Consider the following 19,378-nt stretch of genomic DNA (forward strand, 5'->3'; position numbering starts at 1 on the left):
TAGTAGATGGATGGTCGCCATCACAGTTCACACATTTTACAGCGATGTCATCTAGTAGGCAATCGTTGGTATTGTGTGGTTCGGCACATTTCCCGCACCGACTTTTCATGTGGCAATTCCTCGCTCCATGGCCGTAGTTCAAACAGTTCGTGCACTGTGTGACATCCCGATGTACCGGTTTATACTTTTGCCATTCGATGATTATGTGAAATAACGATTTAATCGTTTTCAGTTGACTCATGGTGATGGAGCCCTTCTCCAGATGAATCAGGTACAGTTGATCTCTAAACTTTTTGTCCGTATTATGGCGCTTCATTTTAAATACCATCAAAGGCTTTAGTCCAGCCTCCGACAGTGCCTGCTTTAGTTCGGCTTCCATCATGTCGGGTAGTCCTCGAAGTACAACCTTCATAGGTTTGTTGGCGGCAATATCGTGTGTGAAGTATTCCGCTTTTGTCTGCTTCAGATAGCATTCCACTCCTTTGTAGTGGTTCAAAGCCGGAACAGTTATTTTGTAGCCTTCAGTACATAAACGGATTGTTGCCTGTAGTCCTTTGCTGATCAGTGTGTTGAAATCCGAGCGTAGAGTTGGTGGGAAGCCCTTCAGGTAGAAAGGCGGCATTTTTTCCTTCTTCTGCAGTTCCTCTTCGACATCTACTGGCAGATCAGCATATTGGTTTTTACTCAGCAAACGGTCGTTTACCTGTACATCACTTGGCTTCAGACGCTTAGCATCCTTTGGATCCTTCTCGGATCTATGGCGGTTTTTACCCATAGCTTGGGTAGGTAGACAACTGCGAATAAAAAATAAAACAAAATGGAAATTAGTCGTAGTAAGTTATTCGTCTATCCACATCGAGTGTTAGATGACGAAATGATCGATTTTCGACCACGGTTCCCCTTTTATACGCATTCAGTTGAAGATATGTGCCTGACTATCTCAAAATCGTCGTCCTTGCGCGAAAAACCCAAGCGAAAGTAAAAAGTTTTCCGCGTTGTTTTCAAATTTTAAGAAAACTTAATTTTTGAGTTGTTTGTGGTTATCGCACACTATTCAAAATATTATCCTGAATTCCTGATCATATTTTTGATGAAATGGTGAAAGAATTATGTTGCTACCATTAATACAAGTCGAGATATTCGCGATTAAGTTCTGCCCATTCTTCCATATGGCTAATTTTGAAAAGGCGCCCCATAGTAAAGTAAGTCGTATTCACGACAAAATCGAAACCCACATTTTTTTCAATATAATTTTTTTTGGTTCATTTTGAAATTATTGAGAAAAAAAATCAACCTTTTTTTCTGTGTATTTTTTTTTTAAAATGCCCTATTGATTCCCTACAACTTCTTCCTGGACTTCAAGTTCTCGTATCGAAGGTCGATTTTGCACTGCCTGAAGTCAACAACAATTGTTTTCTTTCGTGTCGGCGGTAGCTTTTGTTCGTTTGGTTCACTCATTTTCGAGGTCGTTCTATTGTTCACTACACAATACTGTACTTGGTTTCTTCCGTCCCGAACGTAAGCGGTTTTGTTTTATCGACTGACTTGGATGAGATGAGAAAGCGAACTGAAGGGATTCTAAATTTTCGTGGAGTAATCAGAAAAATAATCAGAAAGTACGTTATTAGCAGCGTTTTCGATTGCTTCGTAGTCAAGGTTATCGTTACTGAATATACTGCCAAAGTGTTCACGGAAAAAGTTACAAATACTCTCAGTCGTAGTTGCTTCGACATCACCGTAGAGCATGGAACTTGGAAGCCCACTTCGCTTTCCCTGATCGTTGACATATTTCCAAAAAGCTTTAGAATTATTTTTCAGATTTTCTTGCACCTTCTGCAGGTAAGCTGCGAATAATTGTCTGTTAAGGCGTTTGTATGAGTTATTTAAAGCTAAATATCGAGATTGAAAGTAATCGGTTCGGTATTTCGAAAATTTCCAAAGAGCGGATTTTTTTGCAGTTTTCAATCGTTTGAGTCGCTCACATGCCCATTTGGGCATTGAGATATGAACGAAACCAACGAAGCGTGCAACAATCTGTCCAAACTAGCGACTGTGCCAAGGTCTGTTTAGATGATGCCTGTAAAACGCAGGACATAGCATCCGTCACAAACGTCGTGAAGGATAAGAGATTGGTAGTAGCTCGCTCACGTTGATGAGTAAATGAATGAAATGAAATTTTCAAAAACACCTAAGATATCGATCATTTTTACTCCTTTACTCCTTCTAAATGCTCTCTCGTGAAATAACCAGAAAAATGATCAGAAAGTACGAGTTCTTCATAATGAACTCTTCGCTGATTTTTAACCAGCTTTATTTCCAAATAGCCCAACATATTTATATTCTATGTGAAATCGTTCTACAATTGATTTGGAGCTGGCAGGTTAATGTAACATTTTTAGTGAACGGATAACTCAAACAGACTATTCACATCATCTACCAATAATATTCAGGATTTCAAATGAAGCAATGATTAATTCAATTAGTTCTGTATTCTATCACCTTAGAACTAATCGTCTAGGATACAGATCTCGTACCGAAAGTAATGTGAACCCTGAAATTGTTCTGGGAAATTCGACTGATATCGATAAAGCAATAGGTGGTTAAAATAATTACATGGTTGAGGTTAGGATCATCAACTGATTCTTCGTCTACATCAAAAGTAACATTCTTTTGATCCTATTATGAAATCCATAGCTGAGCACATTTAATAGAAAATTAAGCATAGATTCACTGAACAAATCAAACCATATTCTAAAAAAACCTACGGTTCTTTTCAGCTCTCAAAGAAGGAAACTAAATACTCCTTACAAACGGTGGATAAAGTCGAAGTCGACAATTTTTTCAAATTTGTGAGTCCTGTTGAAATCAATATCAATGTGAGCAAAATACAAGTAAAGACTGTCCCAGAAAGTATGGACGCAACCAAAAACCGAAATGCGTGGACTTTCAGCTGAACAACGTCGAAAAATTGTGTACAAATGGTGCACAGAACGCGGACTGTCACTGAGAAAGATAGGAAGGATGGAAGGAGTAAATGTAAAAGCCGTGCGAAATGCAATCAGGAAGTTCGATGAGGATAACACCTTTGAGGATAAACCGAAAACGGGTCGAAAAAATGGTCCTGCTAACCCTCAGTTGGATAAAAGTATAGGCGTTCGAGCAAAAGAAGGAGTTTTCAGTTCGGGATGTGGCCAAAAAAGTGGGCACTTCGAAGTCAAATGTTCTTCGTGCTAAAGAACGTTTGAATCTTCGAACCTATAAGAAGCAGAAACAACTAAAACGTAGTCCGAAACAAGAAGCATCGATCAGGCCGAGGGTTCGAAAGCTGTACAATACGAATCTTGCTGAAAATTTGAACTGCATAATCATGGACGACGAACCCTGCGTGAAACTCGATTACAAATCCTTGCCGGGACCACAATATTATACGGTGCGAGAATGGCAAGTGTTAAACCAGTCCGAGACATCGATAGAAGTCGAAAAATTTGGTAAGAAAGCTATGGTCTGGCAAGCAATTTGTAGCTGCGGTAAGATTTTGAACAGCGAAATATACATCAAGGAATGTTTACAAAATCGACTTCTACCCATGATTCGAAACCACAAGGATCCTGTTGTCTTCTGGCTAGATCTTGCTTCTTGCCACTACTCGAAATCAACGGTAGAATGGTATACTACCAAAAATGTCACTTTCGTCCCAAAAGACATGAATCCACCAAATTGCCCACAACTTCGACCAATTGAGGAATTTTGGGCATTAACGAAGGCACATCTTAGGAAACATGTCTCGGCAGCCGAAACCATTCAACAGTTCGAAAAAGATTGGAAAAAAGTGTCAAAACTTATCGCCAAGAAGTCTGTACGGAATTTAATGAGGAACGTTCGCAAGAAGGTGCGCCAGCTAATCTACAATGGCTAAGTAGCATATGTTGAGAATAATATTCTGTTGTTGTAGTCTAATATTATCAGTATATCGAATAAAATTTGAATATCTAACACTTGGGAATTATTTACAGCGAAATCAAAGTGCATCCATACTTTCTGAGACAGTCTCTAGTAGAGATGGTCGGGTTTCGGATATTTGCACCCGCAACCCGACCAAACCTGACGGGTTCGGATTCAAAACAAAATAATTTACAGTATTCGGGTCGGATACAAGTGACGATTTTTGATTTTTAAACGGGTTCCGTTTTTGGAGCTTTTCTTCACTATTACCGGAGCGTTCGGAAGCGGAAACCGGGTACTGGTAGTCCCAAAGCAGATTTATACATATATCCACTAACTAACAAGGTCTGCTAACTAGATGAGTTTACCAGTAAATTCAAAGGTTCAAAGTGATATTGGAGAAGAAAATTAGAATCACGAAATATGAATGAAATCAATTTTCATGGGACAAGAGTGATTGTTCATGATTTGGTTCATTTTGATCATAAAATCATGAATAATTGTCATGATTTTATGACAAGATAGAATGATTTGATGAATGATGGATTTCTTTCCGTGATGTCAGTGAACAGTGATCTGGGATATCACTGTTACTGATGGTTCAACTAGAAGGACTGAATTAATATAAGTACGTATATTTTATTACTAGAATAAGACTAGAAATACATTCGTCTATCATAACAATCCTTGAAATTCTGTGAATTGTGAAGACGAAATATGACCACTGTATTATAAATAGCTTCATTTGGCACTGCCAGGGGCGAAGATATTCCCTTCACGATGCAGATTTATTTGCCTTTGTAGCCAATTAGTCTTCAGTACGGAACTACACACCGTAACTTAGTAGCACCTTCTGTCTTTGTCATCTTCTGTGGCATGGAAAGGGATCCTTTCTTGTATGATTGTTTATTCTTGACACATGTCAGACATTGCTTAGCGTAGAGTTTTGGGAAAGAAATATTGGTATTTTAGACATTAAGATTCATTGTTTACTTCAGCATATCGCACAGCAAACCCATTCTTATCAAACAAATGGTCATTTGCAGAGTGCATATGATCAATTTGTATAAAAATTTATTAAAATAAAAATAAATTCGAAATCATTACATTTCAATAATAAATAAATTTTGTTCAATTTATTCCTGATTTTGAATTAATTGTAAACAAAACATACGTTCTAAAACTGGCGAAAATTAAAATTAGGCTCGGATTCTGAATGGAACTGTACAAACGTAGTATCTTCAAAAGAGAATTGTTCTGGTGCCGCATGTATTTTATTGATTTACTTTCTACAATAACTCATAGCCTGCTATAAATCTTCTTGCTAGCAGCTTGCAGAACACAATCAGGTGCCCAACATGGCAAACCCTTCAAAACTCCCCCCGCAGGTGACAGAGGCGCCGCAGTATGTCAGAAACAACCGAGAGAGTCCTACGTAACAGCACAATTAAACTTTAAAAAGTGAAAAAAGAACATTTTATTGCTATGTTTTATCAACACAGATCTGTGTTTGCTGCTGCTGGACACTGGAGGCATCTGTTTCTGTCGGACAATGTAAGCAAGAAGCTCCCTTCGCCGTCTTTTTCACAATAAAAACAACGTCCTTTCGGGTGGCTTTGTTGATGTTGGTGAATATTTTCTTCCGGCCATTTCCCATACCGGTGTTGGTGCGATCGACGCCACACACCGTATTTATGTCAGTTTAATTATCTTCCATGTGTTTGTTGACTGCTGCTGCTGCTGCTGCTGCTGCTGCTGCTGCTGCTGCTGCTGCTGCTGCTGCTGCTGCTAATAGATGCAGGATGAGGAGCAGCCTGTTTTCCTCTCTCACACACAAACCACGCCTGAGTTAGAACACAAAACTGGCAATCAGCAGTTTTCCTGCTGTTACGGCTGCTGCCGGTCTGTGGTTGGGGTTGTACCGAGTTGGCAAAATAATATTGTGTGGGTTCTCTTCAGCGTCGTTGTCGTTGCTAGAGCCAATGGTTTTGACTTCGTATTCACTCCGGTGAAACCCGATTTCTTAACCCTTCGGAATATCACTCTGCTTCAGTGTGCTTTGAAATCGCTAATCATCCTACGAAATTAATTGTTTTATGATTCTTGTAATCACTCCTTCAAGAGGTTCGTTTTGTTGTCGCTATCAGGAAAGGTTCAATCATCGATTGGGAATACTTCAAGTTTGGTGATCTGTTTTATCTTAGTCCAAAAATACTCAATCCCTGTTCAATCCAATCACCTGAAATACGCCAATATCATTAACCATCGATTTCTTCTTTTCAGTGTACAATCGTTAGACACAGAAGCGGGAGCATAAAAGTCATCCCAGATTAGGTAAGTCCACAGACTCCGGCCACAAACTGTTCGCAAACGTCAAACACTTATTATCAAGCTGCCCTGAAACGCCCCTAAAGTCATCAAAAACATCCGATACAAATTGAGTGCTTCCTACTTGGGATTCGCTTGACTTTTCCGCAATATAAACACTGTTGCCGCAACAAGCAATGAAGCAAAAGATACTTGAGTACAATAGACGAACCCCAACGAGAGAACACATCGTTTTGTTTTTTTTTGCAGGAAAATCCTGCTGGCGCCGCTGTTGACTGAATAGTCAGTCTCGGTTCGTCTATTGTGGCACCGATTGACAAAAGCTTTAAGCTGCTTCCCTCCCGCAGCATCTCATTCATACATACATTCATTCATTCGTTCGTTCGTTCGTTCGTCTAGATGAGCTGTTTACATTTTAGCAGCTCCTGAAACACTGAACACGGAATCAAACGGTCGAGAGCGACTGTCAATTCTAATTATGCTAACGGACACCAGTGTGGGCGATAACTTTTTGTGTATAAATAAAATTTCAGGATCATCAGTGGGAGGTTTCGTGGAAAAGGCGCACCAAAAGAGAGCACTTATCTTTTTATGAACCGCGGCTGAAGTAGTGGTAAATCGGGAATATTCGGTGGACAAAAATGTGAATGGTTTTTCCGAGTCCTTGTAGAAAATGTAAGAAGACGTGGTCGACGCCTCCTTTCGATAGATTGGCTTAATCAATGGATCGTAGCTCGTGGTACCCAAATTTTAGTAAAATACGTGACCGCTACCCGTAGATATGGATTCTACTTACAATGGTTCTATATAAGATCCTATTGTTGTATTCCAGTACCGAAAAAAAAACAACTGAAGTTTACGATTTGATCACAGTATAATTAGGGTGCTAGTTTTATTAATTTCTTTTCCCTAGACAAGAATGATCTACACGAAAGCTATCATCAAGATGATGTCGAAGCAAAGGTAACATCGTATCGAAATGTTGGTCGCGTATAAATAGCTCTAAAGTTGTAAAACCGACTGTGACATCCGTTTAATTGAAAAAAGATGTCCTAAAATTTCTTGGTTTGGCAGGCAAATTGCACATGCGGATGTTTCGTTACAACCAGCGTTGTGTACCTAAATATGTACACAAAAGAATGTGGCGCTTTTGCCTGTCGCCTTTTTTGAAGAAACACACTTGGTTCGTGTTGATTCGGTCAAGCCTCACTTCCTGTCATTACGGGAAAATGGCCCAGAAATGCCACACCCAGACTGTCTAACGGATGGAACAAACCCTTGAAGAGAGGAAATTTTATTGATCCTGGTAGTGGAATTTTCATAGATTTTTTTTATTGAATTAAGGAATTCTTATAATACCAACTTTCGATTAGGTCAATCACAGAAAACTTTGGATATCTGAATCGTTAAAATCGTTTTCCGCTTTTCTTAAACTTCCGCTTCATCATTGCCCAAAATCTCTCGATGGGCCAGAACGGCGGTTAGCTGGATGGATTTATGTTTTTATCGATGAAATCTACGTTATCATCGCGGTACCACGGAATGACTTCCTGGCTTTAGTGGTAACTCGCCAAATCTAGCCAAAACTTCATGGGACCTTTATGAGCTTTAATGAAAGGTAGTACACGATTTTTGAGACATTCTTCCTTGTACAGCTTCGAGTCCATCGTTTTATGCGTCATGAACACTTTGGTTTTTGCTGCGCAGTTGCATATCCCTTGCCAAATCATGAGTTATTTTTTAGCAAATTTGCCAATAAATGCAAACTTAAACTTCGCACGAACATCTCATCGTGCCGTCGCCATGTAGAATTTTTAGCCAGGAAGCTATCCGAAATCTATTTTGACGTAGGTTTCATCGTCGATTAGCAAGCATCCTTGGTACTTCATCATAGCCTGCTGGTACAATTTTCAACCTCGAGTTTTGGTGACGAAACTCGACTTCAACGATATCCTGCTCGCAAAAAGAACTCTTCGAACGGTACTGTGAGCAGCAGTGTATTTTTGTGCGATTTCAATATCTGATAGTCCAAGGTTTACTCTGACGATTCTCAACACCTTCTGGTTCAGCTTGCGATCATATGTCCCAATACGACACTTACCTTATGGCACTCGATCCTCACATTTTCGATCCCTGAAACGTTTGAGAACATCATACACGGTTGATTTGGCGATTTTTATTGCGGACCACGTTCAATTTTTTTCTCTTCTCTTGGCTTCCATCTGGAGTAACTTTTCACTCACTGAACGAAACACCGTAAAATTTATACCACAGAAAGTGTGCGCCTAGGTAAACAAACCGTTGTAAAAGAATTCTTGCAGCGGTGACTTTCCGTGCCGCTGCAACACAATAAGTGATTTCGGATTCTAACTGGACAGAACTTTAGTCTCTACATACCTAGTTATCACGGTAATCTTCTAGACTAATTAAACTGCAATATTTATTTATTCAGTTATCATATTTATGCATTTAATGTTTTCAAACATGACAGTCTAAATGATTACAAATATATAATATAATCAAGCTTAGCTTAGTTGACCGCTCATTTTTATTGCAAAAAGGGAAGTGAAAACTTATTCGTAATAGTCGACTGATTTATAAAAGCCGAAATGCATGGGTTAAATTCTAACGAAATGTTAGTTTTCAAACTTATGAGTTTTGTACCTCAATTTCTAGGCAGCCGGTTGCCGAGAAAGAAATAAATATACGTCATCCTGCTGCTGGTCGTTTGCATTGGAGCAAAACGCAACGAAAAGTGGACAACGATGGGGAACATTATACAAAATCAGTTCTTCTAATGGCTACAAATGTTTTCTAAAGAACTGGAAAATTGTTTTTTTTTTTGCAAATCTGGAATAAAAATCAGTAGTGTAGTGCAAAAATCTAGAAAAATTTGATTAGCTATGAGCACTTTTCGCAGTGCGAAATTCGCACCAAACAAGCTTTTTAACTTGTATGTCAGAATGTTTGATGTAACTAATCCGTACTTTAGTGTAGGTGCATCGTTTCAAATTATACTAGTGAAGAAGAGGAGGAAAATTTGTACAGCTTTCACAATCGATTAACACTCCGAATACCAAGCCTGGAAAAAAGTTGGAACGGTAACTTAGAGCTGTCATAGCTCAGCTGATTTTCAACGAATCTCAATAAATTTTACACCCTCGAATTGTGAAGCTCGTAGAATGATTCCAAAACTTTGTAGCAGACGATTGGTAAAGTAAAACCAATGAAAATTTGATTTTTCTCGTTCCAGGTTTTTTTCACGCGCCCAATATACCCTATCTCCTTTCCTATTTTCTTTCCTTTGGCATCAACGTCGCATAAAAATATTGAACACTTCAACTTTACCGAGTCATAACTTTGTTAGTTAACCGATTTTCGAAATTTGTTCACCATTGGAAAGGTACTACTTTCAGAAATAAAATGCACTGAAAAAAACGAAAAATAGTGTTGTCTACCCAAAGTTATAGAAAACTGTAGATAGATGACCTCAGAAAAGGTGTGACTTTTTACAATAATCGTAAATATCTCAAAATTCAAAGCGATGATCTATATATTTTTACACATCATTCGATTGCTAGTGAAACCAGCTACAATTTTCGCCCAACTACCATTCTTGCACTATCAGAAGAAAACCTTAAAAAATCGATGAATTTATAAATATATATATGAACACCTCATTTTTTCACATGTTTGCATATAACTCAAAAATCAAAACGATGTCATGTACATTTTTCTGCTCCAAAATATTGGAATTATTACTAGAAACAATGTATTGATGAACAAAACTATAAATCCGTTCAAAGTTTCTCAAGCAATTTGGTACAATTACAGAGAATTTGTATTATTGGGAAAATTTTGTCAAACAAAATCAAATCAAGACTTTTAAATTTTATGACATGTTTTTTTATTATTTTAGTTGGAAATTGATTATGAACAAAATTTACAAAAAAAACTGAATCTTGGACACTGTCAATCTTAAAAATTTTAGTAAATAGAGCTAAACTCTAAAAATAATTATAGTTTTGTATTGGACAAAAGATCTCAAAAATTTTTATGTACAACCCAAACGCAATTGATAACTACTAAAATTCTGATTCTGTTTTAAGTTTTCCGTAGTATCTCAAAAAAAATTCAGTAGAAGATCTGAAATTTTCAAATTCCCGATATATATTTCGTTCCAACCTTTCTGCAAATCAAAGTGAATATATTACAATCCGCGTTGATTTCATCTAGACGTACAATTTGACTTTTACTAATAAAATAAGTTTTGTGACAACACAACAATTTTAAATAATTTCAATTATATTATACAAGGAATAGAACGTAAAACTAGGAATAGAACGTAAAACTATAGGAATTTTATATACTAACTCATGGCAAAAGAAACCAATTACAATTTTTAAATAATACATTGCTTGATTTTTGTTTTACAAACAATTAAGAGCAAAAACATATATCTTAAATTTTCCGCTTTCCTAAACGACATCAATTATTATCGATAGAATATTAAAATTTAATTTACACAAACTTAGAACTATATATAGAATATAGTAATTCCACTCGAAAATTTATCATATCTTGTTTTACAAGAATTTAGCATAAAAAATCTCACGAAATTCAGTATCGTATTAAGTTTTTATCGACTAAGTGGTGTGATGATGCCTTTCTCACATCTATCTTATTCTCATATAAAAAATGGAATGGTATTGTTCAAACAATTTTGTATGATTTTTGAAAAACATGAAAGCTAGTGCATGAACTAGTGTAACCTACAGAGTGAAAAAGTTCTTAAATCGGTTAGGCCATCTTTCTCAGTGAAGTGAATTCCACTATTCCAAGTACTCCTGAAACTGGAATCGCCCCGAAAATTGGCTTTGCCGCAGCCTTTATGATTAACACCAACAGGTTATCTACCTGCAGCTATTCACTGACGAGTCTAAGACGAGACGAGATAATGGTGATACTGGTGAAAGTTTGATAATTTTCGATTTAGGGGCGGTTTACATGAAGTTTCCAAAATCGAAATTTTTTTTCAATTCCAAATATCTTAGAATTGGCTGAAACGTCAAGATTTAGTGTCATCTAAAAAAAACTTTTTAAAAAAAATCCACCAAAATCGAAATTTTTTTTTTTTATGCCAAATATCGTAGAATTGCCTGAAATGTCGAAATAACACCAGATCTCGACGTTCGATTTCGGGAATCTCAAAATTCAAAGCCCCAGAGAGTCGATCAAAAACAAAAATAGAGATGACTCTTGATCTCGACGTTTCATGCCTGAGAGCGCCATGCTCGCAAAAAAGTATGTAGCTTACGATTTTTCCGTAATATGTGGGAGATAAATACCTTGATAATATGATGTCTTTTTTATAGGTAAGGTAAGGTAAGTAAGACTAACCATAAATAGTAAAAGCTTTATAAACTACGAACCTTTACTTTGCAATAGAAGTTCGATTGATTGATATATCATTCGAATTGCGCATTTTACCACTCTCAGACTAAAATGAAATGAGTTAAAAGTGGTGACGAAAATGCATAGATAGAAAATTAATATCTAGTTATTATACCAATACATAGCTCAATTTACAAGTGTCAAACGATTTTTTTAGTTTCCCCTTTTTTGAGGAAAGTAACCGTAAATTGAATGGATTGGAGTAATATGTAACGCTATTTGCGTTGCGTTATTTGATATTCTAAAGTTTCAGAATTGTTGTAGCATTTCTTGAGATTGATGAATGTGGAAATTCCAAATTGGGTAACGGCACCCCCATCCATCTCAGCTCCAGTAGTCATCTCATATACGAAAACCGTTAGTTAGAGTGACATTGCTCTTTCTCTGTTCGGTAGACTGAATCTGATGGTAGACTGATGACTATGACAGTACTATTGCCCAATTTTTTGCGGTATTGCTTCTAAAAGTCGAAGCAAAGATAATGTCACCGATTTTTTTTCACAGTTTGTTGATTGAAAGTAGAGTAATCGGCAAAATAACAAGGTGACTCTACTAATGAGATGACTTTAGATACAATAGCCCTATCTCAAATTTACAAAATTTTTGAATTAGAAACGAATTTTTTGAGATCTATTTGCAAAAGAAATTTAACATTTTTCCCTACATTTTCGCTCGGTTTCCTGTTGAACAAAACTGTTGAAATAATTCAAACTTTATGTTTTGTTAGAAAATTATTAGTGTAGTTCAAATTTTAAGCCTCTAGGTATTGACAGCAAGCGATAGACATTTGAAAACATATTTATGGCTTTTATCGTATCAAAGAACGCTCACTAGCAACTCTTCACACGACTCAATCAGTGCCATCAAAGAGAGACGGATATCATCGCAGCAGCAAAAAACCGGCATGGTTCATTTAACATAGAATATACTCTAGTGCGAGAGCGAATTTCTCTCGACATTTCTGAGAATCAAAGGTTAGCACGATGCTGTGGGTATCCTCTCTGAAGCAACAAACGGTCACTTATTCTCGTTATTCAGATTCTATACGGGCAGTTGATATTTGCGATGGAATCATTTTACTATTGCCGCTTATTCTAACTGTGTGCATATAACCTTTGTATAAGTTGTGTCTATGAAAATGTATGTCAATGCTCCACACAAGGGTTTTGAAATATTGCCGTGTAGTATGAGAATCATCAAGTTGAATCATCGATTCGATTTTCTGCGATAATTGTCAACTTGCGATTCTCTCTTGGGAAATTCCACACAGTAACGCTCATTATCAGACTGTAAATTTTTTTAAGGGCCGTGAAATACTCAGAGTATGAAGTGGAGCGAAGAAATGTAGCAAAATTCTCTCACGATTCATGCATTGAGAGACTCGAGTTCTTGTAGCATCTTCTACCGGATTGAAAATGTTGTATACAATATAGATAGCAATATAGCAGCTTCTGTCAAATTTTCGGCAATCACCAACACTGACTACAATGCAATATAACTAGGAAATTTGAAAACTTCCGATCTTCTACCTATTTTTTGAGATTGTACGGAGAACTTAAAACAAAATCAGAATTTTAGTAGTTATCAATTGCATTTGGGTTGTGCATAAAAATTGTTTACATCTTTTGTCCAATACAAAAATATAATTATTTTTAGAATTTAGGTATGTTTACCAAAATTTTTTAAGAATAATTTAAAATTTCATTATAATTTCGGATAGACAAACCTATTTTTCGTTCGTTTCAGTGCATTTTAGTTCTGGACGTTATACCTTTCCAATGGTGAACAAATTTCGAAAATCAGTTGAATAACCACAAAGTTATGACTCGGTAAAGTTGAAGTTCTCAATATCCCATTCGCGATGCAGAATCACATTTTCATTAGTTTTTTCTTAACGATCGTCAACAATGATATACTTAAAATAATCTATAAAAACTCCACAAAATTCGATGGTGTAAAATTTATCGAAATTGGTCAAGTAACAGCTGAGCTATGATTGCTCAAAGCCGCCGTTCCAACTTTTTTTCAGGCTTGGTGCTTTTTTGCTTTCGTGTGTTCCGCCTTATAATTGTACCGTTACAATTATGCAAGTGACACATTAAAATTTTGCAAATCTCACAAAAACAATCAACTAGTTTGTACGATTAACGATATTCGAAAGTGTGGAAAAAGTATGTCACGTTATTAAGTTATGTCTCTGACATTACTCTCTCGCTTTTTTTTTGCAAGTGTTAAAAAAACAATTTCAGAAATAAACACATTTTTTATCGCTTTATGGGCTACTCTGAGCGAGGCTGAATTCCCGAAATTAACACATAAATTGGCTGCCATTTCGCAATGGTTCAGAATCTGTCGATTTTTATGGCTGCGTCCTGTTGTTTACACTCATCTCTAATCACTTGTACAGTTGTTTATTCGTTTTCATTAGTTTGTTTCAAAATGCGTGGACTTTCAACAGAACAACGTCGAAAAATTGTGTACAAATGGTGCACAGAACGCGGACTGTCACTGAGAAAGATAGCAAAAATGGAAGGAGTAAGTGAAAAATCCGGAATTTCGAAAACGGGTCGAAAAAAAAGGTCCTGCTAACCCTCAGTTGGATAAACGTATACTGAAGGCGTTCGAGTAAAATAAGGAGGTTTCAGTTCGAGATGTGGCCAAAAAAGTGGGCACTTCGAAGTCAAATGTTTTTCGTGCTACAGAACGTTTGAGTCTTCGAACCTATAAGAAGCAGAAACAACCAAAACGTAGTCCGAAACAAGAAGCATCGATCAGGCCGAGGGTTCGATAGCTGTACAATACGATTCTTACTGGAAATTTGAACTGCATAATCATGGACGACGAAACCTACGTGAAACTCGATTACAAATCCTTGCCGGGACCACAATATTACACGGTGCGAGAAGGGCAAGTGTTAAACCAGTCCGAGGCATCGATTGAAGTTGAAAAATTTCGTAAGAAAGCTATGATCTGGCAAGCAATGTGTAGCTCCGGTAAGATTTCGAAACCCTTCATCACCACTGCTTCAATGAACAGCGAAATATACATCAAAGAATGTTTATAAAAACGACTTCTACCCATGATTCGAAGCCACAAGGATCATGTTGTATTCTGGTTAGATCTTGCTTCTTGCCACTACTCGAAATCAACGGTAGAATGGTATACTACCAAAAATGTCACTTTCGTCCCAAAAGACATGAATCCACCAAATTGCCCACAACTTCGACCAATTGAGGAATTTTGGGCATTAACGTATGCTCATCTTAGGAAACATGTCTCGGCAGCCGAAACCATTCAACAGTTCGAAAAAGATTGGATAAAAAATCAAAACTTGTCGCCAAGAAGTCTGTACGGAATTTAATGAGGAACGTTCGCAAGAAGGTGCGCCAGCTAGTCTAGAATGGCTAAGTAGCAAATGTTGAGAATAATATTCTGTTTGTGTACTCTAATATTATCAGTATATCGAATAAAATTTGAATATCTAACACTTGTGAATAATTTACAGCGAAATCAAAGTGCATCCATACTTTCTTGGACAGTCTTTAAGGTCAAGATTTGAACATGTTCGACGAACTTTTTTTCTTATATGTTAAATCAAGCTACAGAATTACGTTTCGGGGAAAACTTCGACATTCCAGTTTTTGAATCTTGATTTTCGTATTTGTACTACCATATTTCTGTCAAGCGACATTCAAATCACGGTGCTCCGAAAAAATACCGATAACCTTTGCACCGTTATCGCGCACCGGAAATCTCATGCCGGTGACCGTTGGCAAGTCCCTTGGTCTGCTGTCACATCGGTTGCATACTTCATTTCGTTCGTTGTTTTCTCACTCTTCGATGTGTTAGTCTGACGGGGGTTGTTCGTAGCAGTATCACCCGAGAGGTGCTGCGCATGCGTCCTTTCTTCGAATATCCTTTTCTCCTTTTCGTCCCCCAGCGAGTCTCCCCAAAAGAGCTGCCTGCCTGGCTTTCGTCGCCGTTGACTGACACTGGAAAGTGTAGTGTGTTAGTGTGCCACCACTTTCTAGCTGCTCGCAAAAGCCGACCCGTTTCCGAAGTAAGCAAACCCACCCGACGCACGGCGACGGGACCAACCGATCCTTCGCGGTTACCAAGCCAGCTTCAGTCGCAGAGTAGATTTGGTTCGTTTTAGAAGTTTCCCGACAAGCTTGGTCAAGGTTTGAAATAAAGTATAGTTTCGAAATTTGTGTGAGTCCTTTTCCCACTTCCGTCCGTTCGGAGTGGGGACTGTTTATCCCTGGGGGTGATTTATGGAGCGCAGGGGATAAAGAGGACCTGAGACGGACCGGTCTTCATTGGCACGTTTTTGCGGGCTTAGTGCAAATTAAAGTAGCGGAGAGGAGTTTGCTTTTACGGTGACTTGGATTAGGATTTCATCAACGGGTTTTCCGGGATGTTGAAAAACATTTGAACAAAAAAAAAGATGGTTTATATGTCTTCCCTCGAGGGTGAAAAAGCTATGAAGTGATGTAACTTTCGAAGCGCGCGAGTGTGAGTTTTTGCTGCTTTCAGGACGAGTGATCTCCACATATATAATCCTTTTCCCACTGAGACTCTAGTGGCAATCAGCGAGTTTTATGTAATCGCCGCAAGTAGCAGTGGTAAGTGTGGCCACGTACAGAATAGCGACTCGGAGACTTAGTGGCAAAACTGTGACCCACTGAAAGAATCAACGATTTCTTTCCTTTTCTGCTACATTCTTGAAATCGTGTCATTGCCTTTTTTCTCTCTTTCTTCTCTTCTTTCAGTCCGCAGTGACCGGTTAACAATTCCTTCAGTGCACAAGCAGTCACGTAAAGGACGTGCCTAATAGTCCTGTGTTGGAAGCAAGTGTTTTCTAGTGAAAATCATTTTTTCCTACTTCTTCACGAGTGTTTATTGAATTTTAACAAAAGAGTGAAAATCCATTCCTGAAAGAATAATAGTGGATCGGAGCTGTGAAGGAAATTGAAAAATTAAGTCAATATTTGCAAATCATCAACGATTCAAAGCGGGAGGGTGAAGCGAATTAGAAAGAAGCCATTGTCGGTCGATGTAAAAAGTGAAATTAAAACAGCACAGCAAGAACCTTCCCTTTTGCTGAAAATAAGGCAGAACCAGAAGGCAGTAAAAAAAACGTCACAACCGTCGAGAGCGCAAACCACTGACTGCTGCAAGAGGCACCTACCAAAGTGGGACGCATTGTCAACCCGGAAGTTTATTGTTCCTGTTTGTTTTTTTTGCTTCTGCTCCCTCTTCCCAGCTTGAGGCGACAGGTTTACAGCCGGTAAGGATCATAACTTCTTTTTTCTGCTGGGGGCGGTTATTTAATGTTGTGGTATGTTGAGAGTTTTCCTAACTCGATTACTGCTTTCTTGCCGATTCAATGCTTCTCTGTCAAGTTTTCAATTTTCCTCGGACAAATAATGGAGCTCGAAATTTGTCACTTTAAATGCTTTTAAAGGATTAAACGAAAAAGTGTGCCTTGCATGTTAAACAGCGACGAATTATAAATGACATTTGCCAAGGAATATTGATTTTGCAGCGGTTTTTTTCGATCATTTACGAAACTCAAATTATTTTACATAACCTACTCTTCTCGGCGAAATACCGCACAGTTATAGTTTTATGTATTTATCATGCTATATATTTTGTACATTCAAATTATTGTAGTTTTCGGGTTGTCTATTGCATACAGAAAGGTTATGCAATCATTCCAAAAGTCAACTTTCCAACGAGACGAGACTTGTTTTTTTTTCTAAAGTTATTATTTTGGAATTAAAACTATTTATTCCAGCCATTTTATGATATTTCTTTCATATGAGCGGATCTATTATTCAGTCAGACCATGTGCCATCGAACGGAACAAGTGATGAAGGTACGACATAATATCCAGAGAAGATGAGTGTTGCAGTTCCCAAATGGATCGGTTTCAAGTTGGTTTCAAAAGCTTCGATAAAGCGAGGCCGAGCGTTGTCATGCAGTACAATGTCATTTTCGTACGATTGCTCGTATTGTGACTATTTCCATGTCACTTGATTCAAATAGTTCATAAAAAATACAACTCATCAAACATTACCAAATATTAGAAATGACCTTCTCCATGCAAAACGAAACTCTCCAACTGATGACGTAAAAGCATGATAGTTACTTAGACTGTTTTCCCAGTATAAGTTGTTGCAATGAATCCATTTTTCATCACCCGTCACGAAGCGATGAAGTGAACCATTAGAGCCCTTGTTGTTCATATACAAAAAGTCATCGTCTTTTTGCTTCAAATTTCATGATATTCAATTGCTTGAAAATGACGTAGCAGCAAATCTCTAATGCTGGCAAATCTCTTTTTACGTTTGGCACTAATCGTTAACCTGGAAATGCCCGTCTTCGAGTCATGACTAAAAAACATGCAATTATGAAACATGTCTTCTCATGAAATTTCATAAGCAAAATAATTGATTGCAAATGTTAGAAGAGTTTTGCGACAACGATACTCTGAAGAAAACAGTCGTTTATCAATGGAACGAACGTTTCAAAAGTGGCCGCGAGTCTGTGAATGATGATGAGAGAAGCGGTAGGCCATCGACATCGCAAATCGACGAAAACTTCAACAAAATCAAAGAAAGGATGACCGTAGACCACAAGTTGACTATTTAGAAAGATGGCAGAGAAGTTAGACATTGCTTTTGGATCCGTTCATGACATTTTTGTTAATGACAACTCATGAATCTTGCACGTACCGTTACACAATGCCGTCGTTATCCGCGAACGGTTGGCTAAAAACGAAACGAATACCATTCAGTGACCACCGAATTCACCTGATTTGGCTCCCTGCGATTTTTTCCTATTAGGTCGACACAAGAAACCGCTCCGTGGAACGCGTTTCAGCACCCGAGATGAGATTAACGATTTGAAAAAAAGGGCACGCAAAATACATACAAATCTTTATTGCGTCGAATTGTTCCATTCATATGTGCAAAACAAATTGTTTGCCGTACTGAAGACTTATGTAAAGTTTCATCGAAATCGTAGTGAAATGTGAAGTTTGATGATTTGTTACCCATTTTGGTAATTGCTTTTATGACCAGGCAGCAAAAGAGACACAATAATAATCTCACATATCGGTATCTGGCGGGGTGAGAGTGGTTTGTGCTGTAAAACTTGAATAACATGTCATTGGTGTTCCCTTGCGAAAAAAAGTATGGCGGCCTGAACCTTCACGGAATTCTGCGCAGATGAGATACGTTTTACGATTACGTTCATCACATACAGAGTAGCACAATTGATAAAGCAATAAAGACTGTCCCAGAAAGTATGGACGCTCTTTGATGTCGCTGTAAATAATTCACAAGTGTTAGATATTCAAATTTTATTCGATATACTGATAATATTAGACTACAACATCAGAATATTATTCTCAACATTTGCTACTTAGCCATTGTAGACTACCACCTTTTTGCGAACGTTCCTCATTAATTTCCGTACAGACTTCTTGGCGACAAGTTTTGACACTTTTTTCCAATCTTTTTCGAACTGTTGAATGGCTTCGGCTGCCGAGACATGTTTCCTAAGATGTGCCTATGTTAATGCCCAAAATTCCTCAATTGGTCGAAGTTGTGGGCAATTTGGTGGATTCATGTCTTTTGGGACGAAA

The 19,378-nt window shown here is 37.8% G+C and overlaps 1 protein-coding gene across 10 annotated transcripts in view; it reads left to right on the top strand.

Moving 5' to 3' along the window:
- Positions 1-19,378, top strand: part of LOC131431658 (stress-activated protein kinase JNK) — a 212,401-nt gene that overhangs the window by 20,164 nt on the left and 172,859 nt on the right. For 4 of the 10 annotated variants that reach the window (XM_058597493.1, XM_058597489.1, XM_058597496.1 and 1 more), the window contains exon 2: positions 6,226-6,276. The gene's annotated coding sequence lies outside the window, so the exon portion shown is untranslated. Of the gene's footprint in view, positions 1-6,225; positions 6,277-15,840; positions 16,350-16,496; positions 17,015-19,378 lie in introns of those variants that run through there. The other 6 variants (XM_058597495.1, XM_058597491.1, XM_058597497.1 and 3 more) reach the window with 3 other exon arrangements.

This window comes from Malaya genurostris, chromosome 2, assembly GCF_030247185.1.
Source record: "Malaya genurostris strain Urasoe2022 chromosome 2, Malgen_1.1, whole genome shotgun sequence".
NCBI classification, from domain to species: Eukaryota; Metazoa; Arthropoda; class Insecta; order Diptera; family Culicidae; genus Malaya; species Malaya genurostris.